Raw genomic sequence first — 18,913 nt, 5'->3', positions numbered from 1 at the left:
CTGTTGTCTTGGTGTCGTGTGGAGGATATCGGATGACTGTGCACATTTAACCTCTCTAAAATAATGGTTTCTGTCCTAAGTATTACTTTAGTGTAGTGTTAATGAGCTGCAGTATCAGAAAACTTACAGGGATCAAGGATCTCATTGCGGGTAAGTGTTAATGGCTTACCTGTTCAAACCTGACACTTATATGCATATTCTTGTTTGATAAGCACATTTTCCTATTGATTTGCATCTCCAAAATTAGTCTGTTCACATTTCCAAGGTTCCAGCTAACTCTGGCTAAGTGAGTTTGTAACCCTTGCACACCTGGAAAGTCCCAGGTTTGATTCAGGTTTTGAGCTAAATTAGCTGGATTTAGGAAGTGTGGGTACAACTTTTGCCCTCTATCCTTAGTCTGCAGCAGAGGAGACCATTTAGATCATTATATCTTTGCTAGACCAATCCAAAATTAAAGCTAAACAACCCATCTCTTTCCCCATAGCCCTGTGTCAATCCCAAACTAATCCCACTGTTCCCTCTCATAGCCCTGTGTCAATCCCAAACTAATCCCAATTCCCTGCTGCATCCTGTGCATCAAATATTTTGTACATTATGATGTTTTTCTGAAATAGTGTAGCCTGGAATATTAATTTCCCAACCTTGATCACCTGTATCCATGCTCTGTAAGTTAGATATAAATCATTCACCTTTATTTGTGCCACTAGTTCATCTTATTGCAGATGCTTCGTGCATTCAGAGAAGAACTTCTATTTTCATTTTTATTTATTTCTATTCCCCGAAACGACTTTAGCTGTTGAAGTACAAATGTTGTTAAACTCTGTGCCTTCCTGTCCCACTCTGTTTCTCTTTACCCACATTTCTATACTCCGATGCCTCAACCTTTCCCTCTGGATTTCTAACTGTCCCTTCACTTGAACTCTTTCTCCCCACCCCCCTCCACCAACTCTGTTAGTTTAAAGCCCTGTCCACAGCCCTAGTTATACCAGGACACTGGTCCCAGCCTGGCTAGGTGTAGTCCATCCCAACAGAATAGCTCACTCTTCCCCAAGTACTGATGCCAGTGCCCAAATGAATTGAAATCCTTTCTTCCCACACCACTCTGAGCCACACATTTATTTCTTTAATCTGTTTGACCCAATGCTAATTACCATGTGGCTCAGGTAACAATCAGATTATTACCTTTGATGTTCTGCATTTTAATTTGGACCGTAACTCCTCAAATTCTCCCAAGAACATCATTCCTGGTTCTACCTATGTTGCTTCCCACATGGACCAAGACAACTGGATCCTTCCCCTCTTGCTCCAAGTTCTCCTTCAACCATGAGGTGGCGTCTTTAACTCTGGTGCCGGGCTACAACACAACCTTCAGAGCTCCTGGTCACAACTGCAGAGAACAGTAGAATGTGGTAGTGATAGGAGACAGTAAACTATCACTAGTCTCGGAGGATAGATACTTTTTTTTACTCATTCACAGGATGTGGGTGTCGCTGGCTGGGCCAGCATTTGTTGCCCATCCCTATCAGCTCACCACCACCTTTTCAAGGGCAACTAGGGATGGGCAATAAATGTTTGCCCAGCCAGCGAAGCCTACACCCTATGAATGACTTAAGGAGTATCTATCCTCCTAGGCTAGTGATAGTCTACCATCTATCACTACCCCATCCCTCTTTGCTCCCTCACTTGAATGGCATCCTTCACCATGTGCCATGGCCAGTCTGCCCACCCATCTTGCAGTTCTTCTCATCCACACAGGTAGCAAGCACCTTGTACCTGTTGGACAAAGTTGGGCTGAGGCTCTGCCCTTACTTGCCTGACTCCGTCACACCCTCCTGTCTGTGACCAGTGATCAACTCTCAAGATCTGCCTAGACGAAGGGGTGTGACAGCCTCCTGGTACAAAGAGTCCAGGTAACTTTTCCCCTACTTGATGTTTCCTAGTGTCTGCAGCTTGACCTCCAGTTCAATGACTGCGCCAAAGCCCTTCAAGTCGCAGACACTTAACTGGAGACATGTTTGCCCTGGACTAGTGGCGACCAGGAACTCCCACGTTCCACAATCCCAACATATCACCTGCCCTGCCATCTTTTATTGTGTGGTGTTATTTTTATATTAGTTTTACTAAACCCTACTACTCACAATTGGTTTTACCACTACTACAAAGCCTTAATACTAATAAAATCTCAGTTATCAATAATTTGTAGCAGTTCTTTAATGATAAATGAGCACAATACTCAGCAACCAGTCACTTACCTGGTTCCCTGTGAGGTGACAATTTATTTTCTCTGAAAGCGGACAGTGCACAGCCTGAGGCCCACCACCCACCTGGTCCCCACCACCCAGTCCACACGGTCCACAGCCTAAGCCCCACCACCACCAGCAGCAGCAGCCTCTGGGCCTACTTCCTATCTCACTCCCTCAGGCTCTTTTTAAACCACTGGGTCCAGTCTCCATCTTACCCCCTCTTGTGATCTTTTAAGCTTCCAGATCCACTCTCTACAGAATCTATAAATAATATCAAATAGATAAACATCTTTTCTCTACTCTGAAGCCTCCCTGTGCAAACATTTGACTCCTTTCCCTGTCTCTACCATCTGCTACCCCTCCAGATTGGTGGATTGCCCCCAACCCCAATCTTGGTTGCCTCCTCTGGTAGTTTCCCTTCTGAGCATCATATCTTCCACCACTTTTTTAAATATTCCCTGTTGTGTATCACCCTCCCACATCTCATGTTGGCATCTTCACCACGATCTGCAGTGAATGATTCTCGTAATTTAAAGTTGCAACTAAACTCCCCTACTCTCCTGTTCTCACTCGAACATTTTTGCAAGCTCTTGTGCCTAACCCCATCTATTATGGACTCTACGTTCCTGAGCTTTGAAACATCAACAAGGCTAAGTGACCATTTCTTTGTTTCCACTAATACCTGCGTTATCCTACCTACCCCCAAACTGACAACCCTCACCATTAAATATAAACACCTATCCTCACTAACTCGGTGCTCTTTCTGTCCTGTCCCCTAGCTGAATGCCTACACTTAATGAATGATCTTATCCTTTGCTGTTCAATCAGGCATGACCATGTGTTCAGCCAAATTCTTCTGCAGGATGCTCCATAGGCTGATTTTCTCAATGATCTTCCACTTCTTCAAGGTCCTTTCAATATCAAATCTGAAGAATTCAGCAATTTCTTCATTTGTAAGATCTTCAGTGCAGCTGTCTCTGCTCCTTCCTCTAAGCCCTGCGCCTACCACTTCTCTCCTGCAAACCTACCTCTAAATCTTTACTCACTTTGTTCCCCTTCATCCTTCCCTACCATCTCCAAACACAATTCCATGAGACCACTGCTCACTCAACTTCCCCTTTCACCTTTTATGCTAATTAACTGTCAGTGATTCCCCTGTTCTGCTGAAGGGTCATGAGGACTCGAAACGTCAACTCTTTTCTCCGCCGATGCTGCCAGACCTGCTGAGTTTTTCCAGGTAATTCTGTTTTTGTTTTGGATTTCCAGCATCTGCAGTAGTTTTTTGTTTTTATCAGATAATGTATCTCTTCACTATGAAGTTGCTATCACTGTTCTACTCAAACTCCATTTTCCGTCTCGAACTATGGGCCCATCTCTAAAATCCCTTTGCGCTCTCAGTCTCCAAATGTATCAACACCTACCATTTGCATGGAGTCGCATAGATCGTACAGCACAGAAACGGGCCATTCAGCCCAACTGGTTGATGCTGGGGTTTATGCTTCACATGAGCTTCTTCCCACCCTTCTCACCTCATCCCATCAGCAGAACCAGCATGAAAGCGGAACATGTAAGTCGGTCTTTTTGTATCAGGTCAGATCTTGTCTAATGCTTAGATTCCCTCTCCAACTGTAAGCTGCGAATCATTGGGAACCACTCAGAAGGTTGTGGGTTCAAGCTCCACTTCACGACTTCATGTAATCCAGTCTGCACTGGTTTTTCTCTCAAAACCGCCTTGCTGAACCCATTCAGTCAGTTTGTGCCTTACATACTGTCACAAAAATGCCTCTTTATTTCCAAAAAATTATTTTTTATAAACTTCAAACTGAGAGAAATTCAGTACTTTAAAAATGAGTCAGCAAGCTGCTTTAAAATGTGAGGCTATTTTCCAAGGTGAAGGTGAGAAAAGCAAACAAGAACCATCCCTAAAAGGAAGCGTGAAGAGAGAGACATTTCAATCAACTGAATCTTAATCAACAGTATAGACAATGGGACCTACTAACCAGCCAGATACAACCAAGAGACACTCAAACCCCGCTGTGGAGACAAAATAATGCTGCCATCTGTTGGGTTCCGCTTTCTTGAAATGTGTCAAAAGTTTCTGAGAGAAAGTTTCTACAACAGTGACTGCAAGGCATGTTAATCAAGCCAGATACAGAGAAAAGTCATCGAAGTCATCTGGAAAACCTGCTGAAGAGAGCAGTAAGGAATCTCTCTCTCAAGTTAAGAAAAGCCCGAGCCTATAGTATAAAAATCTAACCCAAGAGCTAGTGACTTGTCCATTGGAAAGAACCTCAGGAGAAACCCATCCATTTCTGGGAGTCGAATCAAGGAATTAAAAGGAAGGAAATTGTCTCCAGCAAAGTGTGGTTATCTGCACTTCAGTCCAACTCAAGGATTTTAAAGGAAACCAACTAACTTCAAACGGCCACAACTTTCAACAATCCACGCCTCAAGGCCAAACACAAGACTTCATCGTATACCCTTTTAACTTTTATTTGAACTCTAACTTCTGATATCTGTGTGTGTTTGTCATCCCATCTTTTATTTTACCTCGGGTTTAGTAGCTAATAAACTTGCTCGCTCTTTGACTCAAGAAAACTTTGTTTGGTTGGCTCCTTATTAAAAAGTAAATACATTTTGATTGGAAAAGGCATCTATGGGGAAAAGAAATCTAAAAACCTTTGCTGTGACAACTGAGGAGGCTGAATAAAGGGGAGCCAGTTTGCTCCTCCTCACCTGGTTGTAACATCCCTTGGGACTACTTTGGCCAAAGTCACAAATTACATTCCTAGGGTTTTGAGTTCGCTCCACCTGCCAATCTTCATGGTCAAGCACCCCCATTGTCTCTTCTCCAACTCTTTGATTGATTATCCTTGCACGGTACCACCCATGCTGTTTGAGATGAAGGTACAGTGGGCTACCAATCAATGGGTGAGCATTCCTGGGGCTATTACTGTAGGTAATTACTACAGGGTCATATTGGCAGTAAGCTGCCTTTCTGATTTGATAATATGCAATTAAGATGTACCAGAACTCCATTAAGGTTTCAACTTGTCCACTTTGAGGTTTGTCAGTTGTTGCTTGAACCACCAGATGGAGTAGTGTGACATCCCACAAGCCTCTCAAATCCCAATGTTTGACTTGGTATGGTAAAATTAAAGATAACTGCAGAAGTACATTTCTTGTGTATTCCTGGCAATGGTTCTTTTTGTAGGAGAACTCTTTCTCTCAATGCCCTATGTCCTAGAATAACCTTTGTACGTTCCCAGTGGTCTAATGTTTTGATTTAGGGTGTAATTAAATAAATTGGTTACAGTACTCCAATTAGAATTCCAGAGTGCACTGGAGGAATCTTAAATCTATTTTGATGTTTGTCTACATTTTCCTGATCATATGGTTGTTCATTCCTCTGGATACAATTTTACACAGGCTATACATTTGGGGCAGAACAGATAACTTGGTGATCTTCCCAGTTTTGTTCAATTATACTTCCCTAGCCCATCAAAATAATTATTAAGCACCAATATATATTCTCTCTTGCAATATGCAGTAAAGATACTTTCACAATCAGCCTCTCATTGTGAAGATGTTTGCAAAATTTAATCAAACAAGATATTGAGACTGTTCTATTCCAGATTCTGCAAGGTTACACACTTCATTATGTAATCTGAATGACTAATTTTAATGGTTTCATGCATTACCTTGAATATCAAGTTCCAGTTTCCACTCATCGAAGCATTAAGCTCTGTGAATCCATTTGAGTGATATCCAACTCCCCTCTCTCTTAATGTATTACTTTCCCACACGATATAGTGTGGTCAGCAATCTCATACCAAGGTCACTGCTTTATATTGTAACTTGCACTGGCTGAGGCTAGTCCCAGTGGAGCCCCCATGCTCACTGCAGCCAAACTTGAGTAATTTCCATTTCTGATCGATTTTTTTTCTATTGTGTAACCAATGCTTTCCCCAGCTCGCAGCTCTAATCTTCAACGCTCTAGCCCTTCACTTTGTTTTAAGTACTGAAAGGTCTTGAAATGATGTGACAATTGCTAGTACGAAAAAGGTTTCAGCGTGATTTTCTCCAGCAGCTTGCAATTTAGTTTTTGTTGCCAGTTTTCTCTTCCTGAAGATGCTGACTTTTACTGAAATACTGCCCACAAGTGTCCACTGAATTTGTCAATATCAGCTGAGTTTTACACCCTTTCATTGGGGCTCTCAGAACTAAACCCAATCCTGACATCCACATTTATTGACTGTTTCAGCAATCGCCATTGGACTTTGTATTCCAATCCTTCCATGGTGTCACCACTCCCTTTCTCTGTGACCACCTGGTACCCTACAACCTTCCATGATCGCTGCATCCCTCCAACTCCTGTTTCTTTTAGATCTGCAATTCCTTTCTCCCCATCATTGATAGCTCTGTCTTCAGTGCCAAGCCCAAATCTCTGGAATTTTCTCCCTAAAGGTTTCTATTCTTCCTCTACTTTCAGATTTTTCTTAACACCTACCTTTTCGACCCAGCTTTTGTCCTAATATATCCTTATGTGGGTCAATGCCAAGTTTTTTGACCCATAATCAGGCACATGGAAGCGCCTTGGGACATTTAATTATATTTAAGGTGTTGGATAATGATCAAGAGTGAGAACCTTGATTTTTAAAAATTTTAATTCTCCATGTAAAAGTTTGTTAAATCAAACAAAAAGTTGGGGATTTAAAAGTCGAGGTGACCTGAAAGAAATTTGTGGGCATGGACAAAAATAAATATGAAATTGTTGTTTGGTAAAAACAGAACTTGAATACTGCTGAAAAGAGAGACATGTTGCTGAAGATTTTTGTCTTGCACTCACCAGTACAAATGCAAGAATGCCACATTTCAAACAATCTCAACAATTATACTACAGGAGAATAGGGGTGCTGATTGGTTGGCAAGTTGACTCTGATTTGCTGAGACATTGCCATGGAGAAAGCAACGGGGAACAAATGAAATTTTGTCAAAAAGTTTCAGGCAATAGGATCTGCATAGGAAGAATGAGGAGGGACAATACAAGGTAAATAATACAATTTTAAAGGGGGTGCAAGAACAGAGAAACCTGGGGTCTGCAAAAATTCAAAGATGCATGATAGATAAACAAAGCACTTAATTAAGCATATGAGACCCTGAATCTTATAAATAGAGTACAAAAGCCAGGAAGTTATGCTAAATCTGTATAAAACACTAGTTCAACCCCAACTGAAGTATTGTGTCCCATTCTGGGCGCCATGCTTTAGGAAGGTTGTGAAAGCATTGGAGACTGTACAGAAGATATTTACCAGGGATTTCAGGATGAGGGTTTGCAGCTATGTGGCTAGACAAGAGAAGTTGAGGTTCTTCCTACAGCAGAGATTCGCTGAATGGGCATATATTTGGCAAATGAATTTCATAAGTTAAGTGTGGGATATTGCATTTTGGTAAGAAAAATAAGGACGTAAGATTTTAAATGAAAAATAAACTAAGTAGGGTAGAGGAGCAAAGGTATCTGGGGTACAGTAGATACAGAAATTAATAAAGCCATGAAATAAAAAAAACCAAGTGCTATAGGGTTTCTAAAGGGATAGAATTGAAAAGTAGCTAAATTATGCTAAGCATGTATTGAATTCTGTTTAAACCACACATTACTGTATATGGTCTCGATGCCATAACAAAAAGGATGTGGAAGCACAAGAGAGAATGCAAAGACACTTGAATGAAGGATAGAAGAAATGTGAGGATGTATATGCTGGGTCTCAAGGATGTGTGGTCACCTACTGGAGGCTTTTAAAGTTATAAAAGTTCTTTCCCCCTTTATTCTTTCATGGGACGTGGGTACCGCTGGCAAAGTCAGCATTTGTTATTCATCCCTAATCTCCCGTGAACTGAACATTACAGAGTCGACCACAATGCTGTGGGTCTGGAGTCACATGTAAGCCAGATTTCCTTCCCTAAATGACATTAGTGAACCGGATAGGTCTTTACCACAATCAACAACAGTTTCATGATCACCATTATGATACTAGCTTTATATTCCAGATTTATTAATTGAATTTAAGTTCCACTAGCTGCCATGGTGGGATTGGAACCCATGTCTCCATAGCATTAGCCTGGGCCTCTGGATTACTAGCCTTGTGATATTGCCAACACTACACCACCGTCTCCCCCATCAGTTTTGAAAGTGTAGACATGGATAGAGGGTTTTACTTGTGTGGAAAGCAAAACTAGGGTACATCAATATAACTTAGATCGTTCCCATGCCTAGTGGTACATGAGGCAGCAAAGCACATGCTTTTGTTCTTTCCATGGCTAGTCTTTCCCTGGAACAGGTTGCCAGTCTGTCACTACATGTTGAGGGGTGACACTCTGCATCAAGCATGGCTGACCAGGAGACTCTCTCATTCTTAGCACCTACTATAGCTGTTCTGGAAGGATTTACAAATTGATAATCAACCAGTCTGGCCACAATATTGGACACGCGTGTGACCATCAAGTCCTGGAATGGGACTTGAGCCCGAAACCTCTGGCTCAGAGGTAGGAACTCTGCACCACAAGACCTCCACAGCCATTAATAAGGGATTGCAATAAACCAAATAGGAAATTCAGATGCCTTTAACTAAAGAATGGTGAAAATACGGAACTCACTAACACATGGAGTGCATGAGGTGAATAGTATAGATGCATTTAAGGGGAAGCTAGATAAACACACGAGGAAGTGAATAGTGGGGTTATGCTCATAGCTTTATATGAGGAAGGATGGAAAAGGTTCAAAAGGAGCATAAATGGATGGGGATAAAAGCAAAAAAAAACTGCAGATGCTGGAAATCCAAAACAAAAACAGAAACAGAAATACCTGGAAAAACTCAGCAGGTCTGGCAGCATCGGCGGAGAAGAGCACAGTTGACGTTTTGAGTCCTCATGACCCTTCAATCAGTTCTGTTGAAGGGTCATGAGGACTCGAAACGTCAACTGTGCTCTTCTCCGCCGATGCTGCCAGACCTGCTGAGTTTTTCCAGGTATTTCTGTTTCTGTTTTTGTTATAAATGGATGGGGGTTAGGCTGAATGCTCTGTTTCTGTTTTGTATATTGTACACAAAGGCTAAGAGGAGATTTGATAGAGGTACTTCGAATCATAAAGAGATTAGAGAGATAAAATAAAAATAAATTTCTGAAGGGTCCATAACCAGGTGTTACAGGTTTAACGTAATTGGCAAAAAGAGCCAGAGAAGACATGAGCAAAAACTACCCCCGCAACCCCATGGGATTTGGATGAGGTGCTGGATACAGATTCACTAGTGCCTTTAAAATGGAATTGGATAAATAGTCGAAAGAAAAAAAAATTCAGGAATATGAGAGAAACTGTGGGCGAGCGGGCCAGCACAGATTGAATGGGCTGAATGGCCTCCTGGAAAGACTACAACTCCCAGAAGGCCATGGGCTTCCGGAGCATGCGCAGTGCGGTGTGTGTTGTCAGTTCCGGGAGCCGGGGCCAGTGATCGGTGGCGGAGGATGAGGAGCGGGCGGACCGGGAGGAGGCGGCAGGCAGCGGTGGAGCTGGCGACTACACTCACGGGCAACTAGGAGGAAGGGAAAGGAGGCCTGGCAACCCCGGTAACGGTAATGGGACGGAGCGGACACTGACGTCGACGGAGGTGAGTTCTGAGGAGGGAGTGGAGTGGGGCCCCCACCCGGGAGAGGGGTTGGGGGGCGCGGGGTGCGGGTAGAGAGAGGGGTGGGGGGGAGAGTAGAGATGAGGGGAGGGGAGGGGAGGGGGGGGTGGCGGGGGTAGAGATGAGGTGGGGGGGCGGGGGTAGAGATGAGGTGGGGGGGGCGGGGGTAGAGATGAGGTGGGGGGGGCGGGGGTAGAGATGAGGTGGGGGGGGCGGGGGTAGAGATGAGGTGGGGGGGGCGGGGGTAGAGATGAGGTGGGGGGGGCGGGGGTAGAGATGAGGTGGGGGGGGCGGGGGTAGAGATGAGGTGGGGGGGGCGGGGGGGTAGAGATGAAAGGGGGGGAGGTAGAGATGAAAGGGGGGGGCGGGGGTAGAGATGAGGGGAGGGGAGGGGGGGGCGGGGGTAGAGATGAGGTGGGGGGGGCGGGGGGGTAGAGATGAGGTGGGGGAGGGTGGGGGGGTAGAGATGAAAGGGGGGGGCGGGGGTAGAGATGAGTGGGGGGGGCGGGGGTAGAGATGAGGGGAGGGGGGGCGGGGGTAGAGATGAGGGGAGGGGGCGGGGGTAGAGATGAGGGGAGGCGGGGACGGGGGTAGAGATGAGGGGAGGGGGGGCGGGGGTAGAGATGAGGGGCGGGTGGGGGCGGGGGTAGAGATGAGGGGCGGGTGGGGGCGGGGGTAGAGATGAGGTGGGGGTGGGGGCGGGGGTAGAGATGAGGTGGGGGTGGGGGCGGGGGTAGAGATGAGGTGGGGGTGGGGGCGGGGGTAGAGATGAGGTGGGGGTGGGGGCGGGGGTAGAGATGAGGTGGGGGTGGGGGCGGGGGTAGAGATGAGGTGGGGGTGGGGGCGGGGGTAGAGATGAGGTGGGGGTGGGGGCGGGGGTAGAGATGAGGTGGGGGTGGGGGCGGGGGTAGAGATGAGGTGGGGGTGGGGGCGGGGGTAGAGATGAGGTGGGGGTGGGGGCGGGGGTAGAGATGAGGTGGGGGTGGGGGCGGGGGTAGAGATGAGGTGGGGGCGGGGCTGGTGGTGCAGGGGGAAGTGGGGCTGGTGGTGGTGGAGGGGGGGTGGTGGGGGGGAGAGGGGGGTGGTGGAGGGGGGCAGAGGGGGGTGGTGGAGGGGGGGAGAGGGGGGTGGAGGGGGGGAGAGGGGGGTGGTGGAGGGGGGGAGAGGGGGGTGGTGGAGGAGGGGAGAGGGGGGTGGTGGAGGAGGGAGGGCAGAGGGGGACTGGGCGGAGTGGGGAGGTGGATGGAGGGGGGGAGGGCAGAGGGGGAGAGGGGAGGAGGGGGATGGAGGGGTGAGAGTGACGGGTGGGGGATGGAGGGGAGATTTTGGTATGGGGGACAGAGGGGTTTGGGTGGAGGGGGAGATGGATGGTGGTAGGGCGGGGCGGGGGTGGGAGTGGGAGAGGGGGTGGGGGTGGGGGTAGAGAGGGGTGGGGGTGGGGGTAGAGAGGGGTGGGGGTGAGGGCAGAGGGAGGGGTGGGCCTGGGGGGAGTTGGGGGAGGGGGACAGAGGGGAGGGGGGAGAGGGATGGTGGTGGTGGAAGTATGGGTGGGTGGGGGGAGGGGAATGGAGGGGTTTGGGTGGGGGGCAGAGGGACAGAAGAGGGGAGAGGGACAGAAGAGCGGAGGGGGGAGAGGAATGGAGGGGTGGGGGAGGAGGGATAGAGGGGCGGGGCAGAGGGGGGAGAGGGTGAGGGGCGGCGTTTGCAGGGGAAAGGTTTGGGGTGGAGGGGGTTGTAGGAGAGGGGGACTGGAGGGGGTTGAGGGGGATTGGGGGCGAGAGGGGGTGGGGATTGGGTAGAGGTGGGGGGGGTTGGGGGATGTGTGGGGAAGGTGTGGAGGGGAGGGGTGGGGCAGGGCCTGAGGAGGGAGGGTGGGGGGAATGAAGGGCAGAGGGGTTGCAGGGGCAGATGAATGGCATCGGGGGAGGTGAAGGGGATGGGATTGCAGTGGGGAAGGGAGAGTTTTGAGAAGGGGCGGGGCATGTGGGGATTGTGTTGGGATGTTTTGGGGGTGGGCAGTGTGGGGGTTGGCAGTGATGATTGTGGGGTGTGACTGGGTTTGGGGGCAGGGGAGAGTGTTGTGTGGGTGGGGGGAGGGAAGTGAGGAATGGGTGGGTTAGGGAGAGGGAAGAGTGGGGGGAGGGAGGGAGGAGGTGGTGGATTAAAGGCAAAAACACGAGACATAATCAGAACTGGAATAGATGGCAGAGATTGAATCTCAGCTGAGATTAAGGGGCTGAAAGCTCGAGGCTGCACCTCTCCCTGAGAGGCAGCAAAATGGTGGAGCTGTGTTCAATCTTCTTCAGACCCCACAATAAAGGTTTAATTCTAGACCCTGAGAGTCAAATGGGGACAAAACTAATCCTTGTTAATTGATGTTTTGTTTTGTAGTTGTAGATTTGGGAACAGGGTTATATGATATAATAGGTACAGAAAGACTGAAGATGCAAATGAGCAGTTGTTGCTATTTATTGCTAGTTGTGTAACAGCTAATGTAATATATTGATACATGTGTGTAAAAAAACTTAATGTTAGGATATAAATTGTATAACAGCAGAATTGAGATATTAACCAATTTGTTGCCAGTTTATTTGCATTTCTGCTCATTCAGTGTGTGAATAAAATTTGAAATTTAATTTTTGTCGGGTTGATTTTCAGTAGCTTCTCTAGAAACAGCTAAAGATGGTATTATATACAGTGTGATTTTACCAGTGTTGTTCATTTAACTTGACTTTCTAGGTGACTAATCCCTTTTGAAAAAAAAGTGATCATTGTCACTTTCAAGGTGCATTGAAATTGATATTCCAGTGTCAGTTTTGTACTGTGTAGTCATGTGAAAAAATATAAGCAAAAGCAGCCTGAATGTAGTTCATAATTCTCTCTCTATCATTGCTTCTTGGAGTTTGTAATTTTTTCTATGTGTTTATTTTAGTGAGTGAAATAGTTCATTTCTAGTTTCTCTTGGTGCTTATTTTTGGGCTGTCAATAGCTGGGTGCCCCAAAACAGCATGGTTTAGATATTTACTCAGCTCCAGCAACCAAGTCTTTAACCCAAGCCGAGTGATCTGTTTGTGATCTGTTGCGGGCATCAAATGTAGACATCCAAGTGTTTTCAGGTCTATGATCATTATGTGTATAATCCCTAATAGTTAACCTTTATTTTTCTTACCCAGGGAGGGAATTGTGTCGTCAAATATTTTTTAAAAATGGTTTGCAATTTCCTCCTAAAATTTGTCAAGATGAAGTCATTCTAAAAATATATATGGCCCGGTCACAGATGTTCATGTAGATTTGAGGCACTACTTGCAAAACTGGTGCAAGTGATCTTTTTGCTGCCAGGTGCAAAAGCTAAACCTCTTATTTTATAAGAGTGTTCTATAACTTGACTTGCTGGATGCAGAGAAAAACGTTCTCAACTGATAAACCAAGCGATTCAATTGATGCACTTGAGTTTTGTTGTCATAGTTTGACTTTTCACTCGAATGTAATCCTGGCCTCCTCTCCTCCTGCACCGTGTACCTGGCGCCTCAAGTTAATTCCACCGTTGCGTTCCCTATCCTTCGGACTGTATCTTAGTTTTTCCATATCCCTGGAATTTGCAGTTCCCTAAACTAGAGCACTCTGTAGATTACCTTTGATCCATGACAGTTGCTAAATTAATGGATTAAAGAGTGTAGACTCTTCTGTTCAGGGTAAGTCTGTTCTGCATGTGTATTCCAGCCTTCTCCCATTTTGCTTCTTTGAAACTGAGGCCCTGTTCCAAAGTGAACTCCGGTTCCAGCAATAAAAACAAAGTGCTTGGAAAAACACAGCTGGTCCGGCAGCATCTGTGGTGAGAGAAACGTTTCAAGTCAGAGGAAGAGTCATATTGGAGTTAACATTAACTCTGTTTTTCTCTCCACAGATGCTGCCAGACCTGCTGAGTTTTTCCAAGCACTTTGTTTTTATTTCCAATCTCCAGCATCCGCAGTATTTTGCTCTAATTATCTGACTTCAGACTCTTGGAGTGATCCAGTCCTGTTTTCTCTTCAGCCACAAGCTTTCAAAGGTTGCTTTTATTGTTTAAAGTTTTTTTTCTTGATCTGAGCCATGTTTAGCCAGTAACTCTGATAATTAGCTTGAGAACAGGTTAATCATGTGTGAAGTTTTTGGATTGATTTTCACAGCAGATTGATGAGAAACAGTAGGAGGAAGCTTGCTTGCCAAATCTTGCTTTACTGAGTTATTAGGTATGTTTTTGTTGTGCTGAGGAATCTACCTAATTTATTCTTTTAGTTGTTTGTTTTTCTAGACTTGCCTCAGTGGTGACACCCGAACCTGTAAGTCTCGGTTCTTGATTTAAATAGCACTCCAGGAATATGAGCACTTCATTCAGGCTGAGCACACCCAGTGCAGTACTAGGGGAGTTCTGCATTGTTCACCTATTTAGGTTGGATGCAAAACATCTCATGGACACTATTGAGACAAGAGTGGGGGAGAAATGTTCCTCCTTCATCCAATGCTCCCAAAGCCAGATTGATTCATTATTGATTTCATTGTTGGTTATAGGACCTGTGCAAATCAACTGCCATGTTTCCCCACAAAACAGCACTTTAAAACTGTCTGTGAAATACTTGCATTTGCAAGCTGCCAGAGAGATACAATTTCTGCTCCTGTTTTCTGTGAAAACTTGGAGAATTGTTGGATCATTGTCTGTAGGCAGCTGTTGGATGTGTGGAGTGATTGGCCCTTTCCACAGTGTGGATACGCCAAAACCTTTGGCATGGACAAGACTGGGAAGTAATGCTGAATTGGCTGTGAGCCCATATCCAATCTGTCTATGATGTACTGAACCACCCTGTTTCTGCCTAACCTGTTTTACATTTGATTGTCTTATCACCTTTGGTCTTCAGCTCTATAACGCAGAATTTGAAGCTGGGGGAGATTTGGAAATGCGCCTGAAAGGTTTTTAATTGAAGCTATTGATTTGCATAAAATTCTGGCGTCGACTTGGCAACAGAATCGATGCAGTAGTTGAAGACTTGCGTTTAATTTCCTCCAATTCAACAGTAGTCTGTGATTGGCTGTTTTGATGGCCCAGGCTGTTAGAACATAACACGAGAAATAGGGGGAGGAGAAGACTATCCTTAACTTGATCATAGTGTCTACTGCCTGTAGCCAGAAATCTCTCCTCCTCACTGAGTTCCTCTGCTATCTCTGGATTAACTCTCAAGCAGTTCAAATTCTTGCAAAGCCAAGTTAATCAACTGTGACTCACTGTCCACTGCAGTCATCATTCTTGGCAGCCCAATTGTTCCCCATCAGCAATTGCTCTGTTTCGTTAACTTGACTCAGCCCTTTATTATCCTGTATGTTGTTCAAACTGTTTGTCAGTCAGCCCAACTTGTATCCGATTGTCACAGTAAATGAACTAATCTCCTCCACATTTTCCTTACTCATACTTCTGTCAAATCACTTTTATCTGTCTCTTACGGACTACCCAGTAACACATCTCCCTCTGTCAGCCTGATGGTTTTGTTTCATAGTGTGTATCAGCCACCTGGGATGACCTTTGAGATATCTTTGTTGCCTTGGCCCTGCTTCCTGCTTTCACCCTCAGTCCATTCTTTCCATGCTAGTGAAGAAACTGATGTTATTCTGCGGGGAAGTTCTCACTGGGACTTTCAGAGCAAAGCATCATATTGGGCTGTTCGATTCTGAGTATTGGCGAAAGAACTTTGGTGAACTTGCCAGCCTTTCATCCTGGAATCATCTTTATAGTCACTTGGTAGTACAGAACTTGAGTATTGCTGAAAAAGAGACACGTTGAAACTTTTCATTTTGCACTTATCAGGACACTTCATAAGAATACCAATATAAGAGGAAAACAGCAATTTATACTGTATGTGAAGAGAGTGCTGATTGGCAAATGGACTCTGATTGGTATGTAGGCTGTACGTCCCAAAGACTGGCGGATTGCATCAAACAGCATGTCCTAACCGCTGTTCGTAATGGGCAAGGTACAGACTGTACCCAACCAGCCTGTGCTTGCAAAACTCAAAAGACAGTGTCCAACACTAGATGTGATTCTGTAATTGGAAACGTTTGCTAAATAATCCTCAGTGTGCTAGGAATTATGCTGACAACCAATTTAAGATTGTCAGTCAGGCTTGGGCTCGCATTATGGTACATTTGTGTGTACTGGAAGCTACATATATTAATACACAGGGCCCTCCCTGTTCTTGGCAAACAGAAAGAACATATACACACATTGCACCTGTTTCAGCTAAACAAAATAAGTGACAGCCATTTGCTGACTCTGGTCAAGGCATTGCCCTGAGGAATATCAGGGTCAAGGTGCCTGGTTTAAATTTCAAACCATGTTTGGCAGTTAGCCGTCAGTCACCATCACTGCATTCTCCAAAGCAACACTTCTACCAATCAGAGTCCACTTGCCAACCAATCAGCACTCTTTTCACATAGTGTTGAATGGTTGTTTTCCCCTTATATTGGTATCCTTGAGAATGTCCTGATGAGCGCGAGATGAAAAGCTTTGACGTGTCTCTTTTTTCAGCAATAATCATAATGTTAAAAGCTTACCATTTGATTGGTAACCCTCTCTTCCACCCTTCGCCTTTCCACACTTGAACTGATTTATTTAGCAATAGTTTTTTCAACTTTCCTCACTTCTTCCTTCCAAACATGCCATTCCCCCCACCCCAAGTTACCTCACATTGCTTTTATTTTTGAAAAATATACTTTATTCATAAAATATCTGGAAGAACGTTCCAAAACATTTCAAAATCACCATCACAAAAGTACAATCAGATTCAACTTTTACACCTGGATCACGAGGTGCATCAATACAATCCAATGAATATTACAATCATTTCAATGTGGTCATTACAGACAATCAGACAATGGCATTGGAGTTATCAACATACATCATGTTGCACTCTGAGGTGCTTCAATACACTTATAATACAATTAGTATTCAATGCATACATTCATTTTGAGCTGTGCAGCCCGAGGGGTCTAAACAGTTCCCAGCCCCTTGGTGCCCTATGGCAGAAAGGTCTTAGACAGCGACCTTTCCCCATTGCGCCTTTGCAGCAGCTGCCCCAAGCTTTAGTGCGTCCCTCAGCACGTAGTCCTGGACTTTGGAATGTGCCAGTCTGCAACACTCGGTCGGGGACAACTCTTTGCGCTGGAAGACCAACAAGTTTCGGGCAGACCAAAGAGCGTCTTTCACCGAGTTGATGATCCTCCAGCTGCAGTTGATGTTTGTCTCAGTGTGTGTCCCTGGGAACAGCCCGTAGAGCACAGAGTCCTGTGTCACAGAACTACTCGGGATGAACCTCGACAGAAACTGCTGCATCTCTCTCCAGACCTTCTTTGCAAAGGCACAATCCACAAGGAGGTGAACAGTGGTCTTGTCCCTACCACAGCCACCTCGAGGGCGACGTCCATAGGGGGTGAGACTCCTGGTGTGTTGGAAGGATCTACGGGGTGGGCCTTTCTCACCACCAGCCAAGCTACGTCTTGGTGCTTGTTGGAAAGTTCTGGCGATGAGGCATTCTGCCAAATGACTTTGACAGTCTGCTCAGGGAACCATCCCACAGGATCCACCCTCTCCTTTTCCCGCAGGGCCTCTAAGACGTTACGTGCCAACCACTGCCTGATGGACTTGTGGTCAAAGGTGTTTCTCTGCATAAATTTTTCCATGAGGGACAGGTGGTAAGGCACATCCTGCTCCACAGAGCAGACTCTGGACCGGAAGATGATCTTGGAGGCCTCTGAGGCAAAGAGCGAGGCTTGCTGGCTCTTCACCTCTTGGAGTTCCTCCTTGACATCGACCCCCATCGACTGCAGCCGGAGCAGGTTCTGCATGTTTTTCTGGAGTCGGGACATTTCCCTCTGTTCCTTTCTAGCTTTCTGGGCGCCTTTGAGGATGAAAAACCTCTTGATGTTTCCCTTGGTCGCTTCCCACCAGTGTGTCAGGGACTCAAAGAGGGGTTTCACGGTTCTCCAACCTTTGTAACCCCTCTTGAACTCCTCTTTGCTCTCTGGGGTCAGCAGTTGCATGTTTAGCTTCCATGTCCCCCTGCCCACCCTCTGGTCCTCACCTTGCTGCTGTGTTCAAATCACATTGCAGTTTTCTACTCGGACTCTATTGATTCCAACATCTCAAGACCCTGGCCCCCTGTCCCTCAGCCATTCCTTCTCCTCCTGTCTTTTAATGTCAATCTTAATATTGCTTAATGATGGCTGTCTCTTCGATTCTCTTTAATCATGGTGTCTGGCACATTAGACCTTGACCTTATCATCTGAGCCTCTCACTAAAACTCCCCAACATCAGTAATGGAGTCAACTGAACAATAAAGCTGGAGCTAAGCTTTTATTTGCATATCTGGTTGTAGCAGTTATTGTGGAGTATTTAATAGGAAGTGCCTTGGCCAGGGCATCAGTGATCTCTGGAGGCTGTCACCCTAGTGCTCTTTAACCTTGAAAGGGCACCTTGCACAGGAATATCAGGTATTAATTGGAATACAACAGGATAATCTTGAGCAGTATTTCAATTTTGGTCAAAAGATCAGAGGCACACCCTGGTAACAGGCAAGTTCAGGTAACCGATCTCTTGTTTTATCGAGTGCCCTTACAGCTGTCCCCAGTTTGGAAGGAAAGGTAGATGAGGTTCTGTAGCTTGAGGACGAGGCTATAAGGTCTGTTCTAACATTGTTATCTGGGCACACCTTCAATTGAGAAACTGGGGAAAAGGTCAATTGCCCCATAATGAACCAAGGTTGAAAAGAGAAGGAATGATGAAGACAAGCATTGAGAAAACTGCCTTAATTCTTTGCAAAAGTTTCACCTGTCGATAGGTGAATGGGGATCTTCAAATCCAGACCTCGGGTTTTGCTGCATTTTTCTGTTCAGCAGAAAACGTGCGTTTGTGGTAACATCACTAACCATTATGATCTCAGCTCACCACAGAACTGATGACGCTCCTGC

General features: G+C 45.7%; 1 protein-coding gene across 3 annotated transcripts in view; it reads left to right on the top strand.

The window, feature by feature from the left end:
* Positions 1-9,740: 9,740 nt before the first annotated feature.
* tyk2 (tyrosine kinase 2) overlaps positions 9,741-18,913 on the top strand; it is an 86,836-nt gene continuing 77,663 nt past the window's right edge. For all 3 annotated transcript variants that reach the window (XM_078531306.1, XM_078531305.1, XM_078531307.1), the window contains exon 1: positions 9,741-9,904. The gene's annotated coding sequence lies outside the window, so the exon portion shown is untranslated. The remainder of the gene's footprint in view (positions 9,905-18,913) is intronic.

Source organism: Cetorhinus maximus, chromosome 28 (genome assembly GCF_964194155.1).
Source record: "Cetorhinus maximus chromosome 28, sCetMax3.hap1.1, whole genome shotgun sequence".
NCBI classification, from domain to species: Eukaryota; Metazoa; Chordata; class Chondrichthyes; order Lamniformes; family Cetorhinidae; genus Cetorhinus; species Cetorhinus maximus.
Note: the sequence above shows the minus strand (reverse complement) of the source record. Positions and strands in the feature narration are given on the sequence as shown.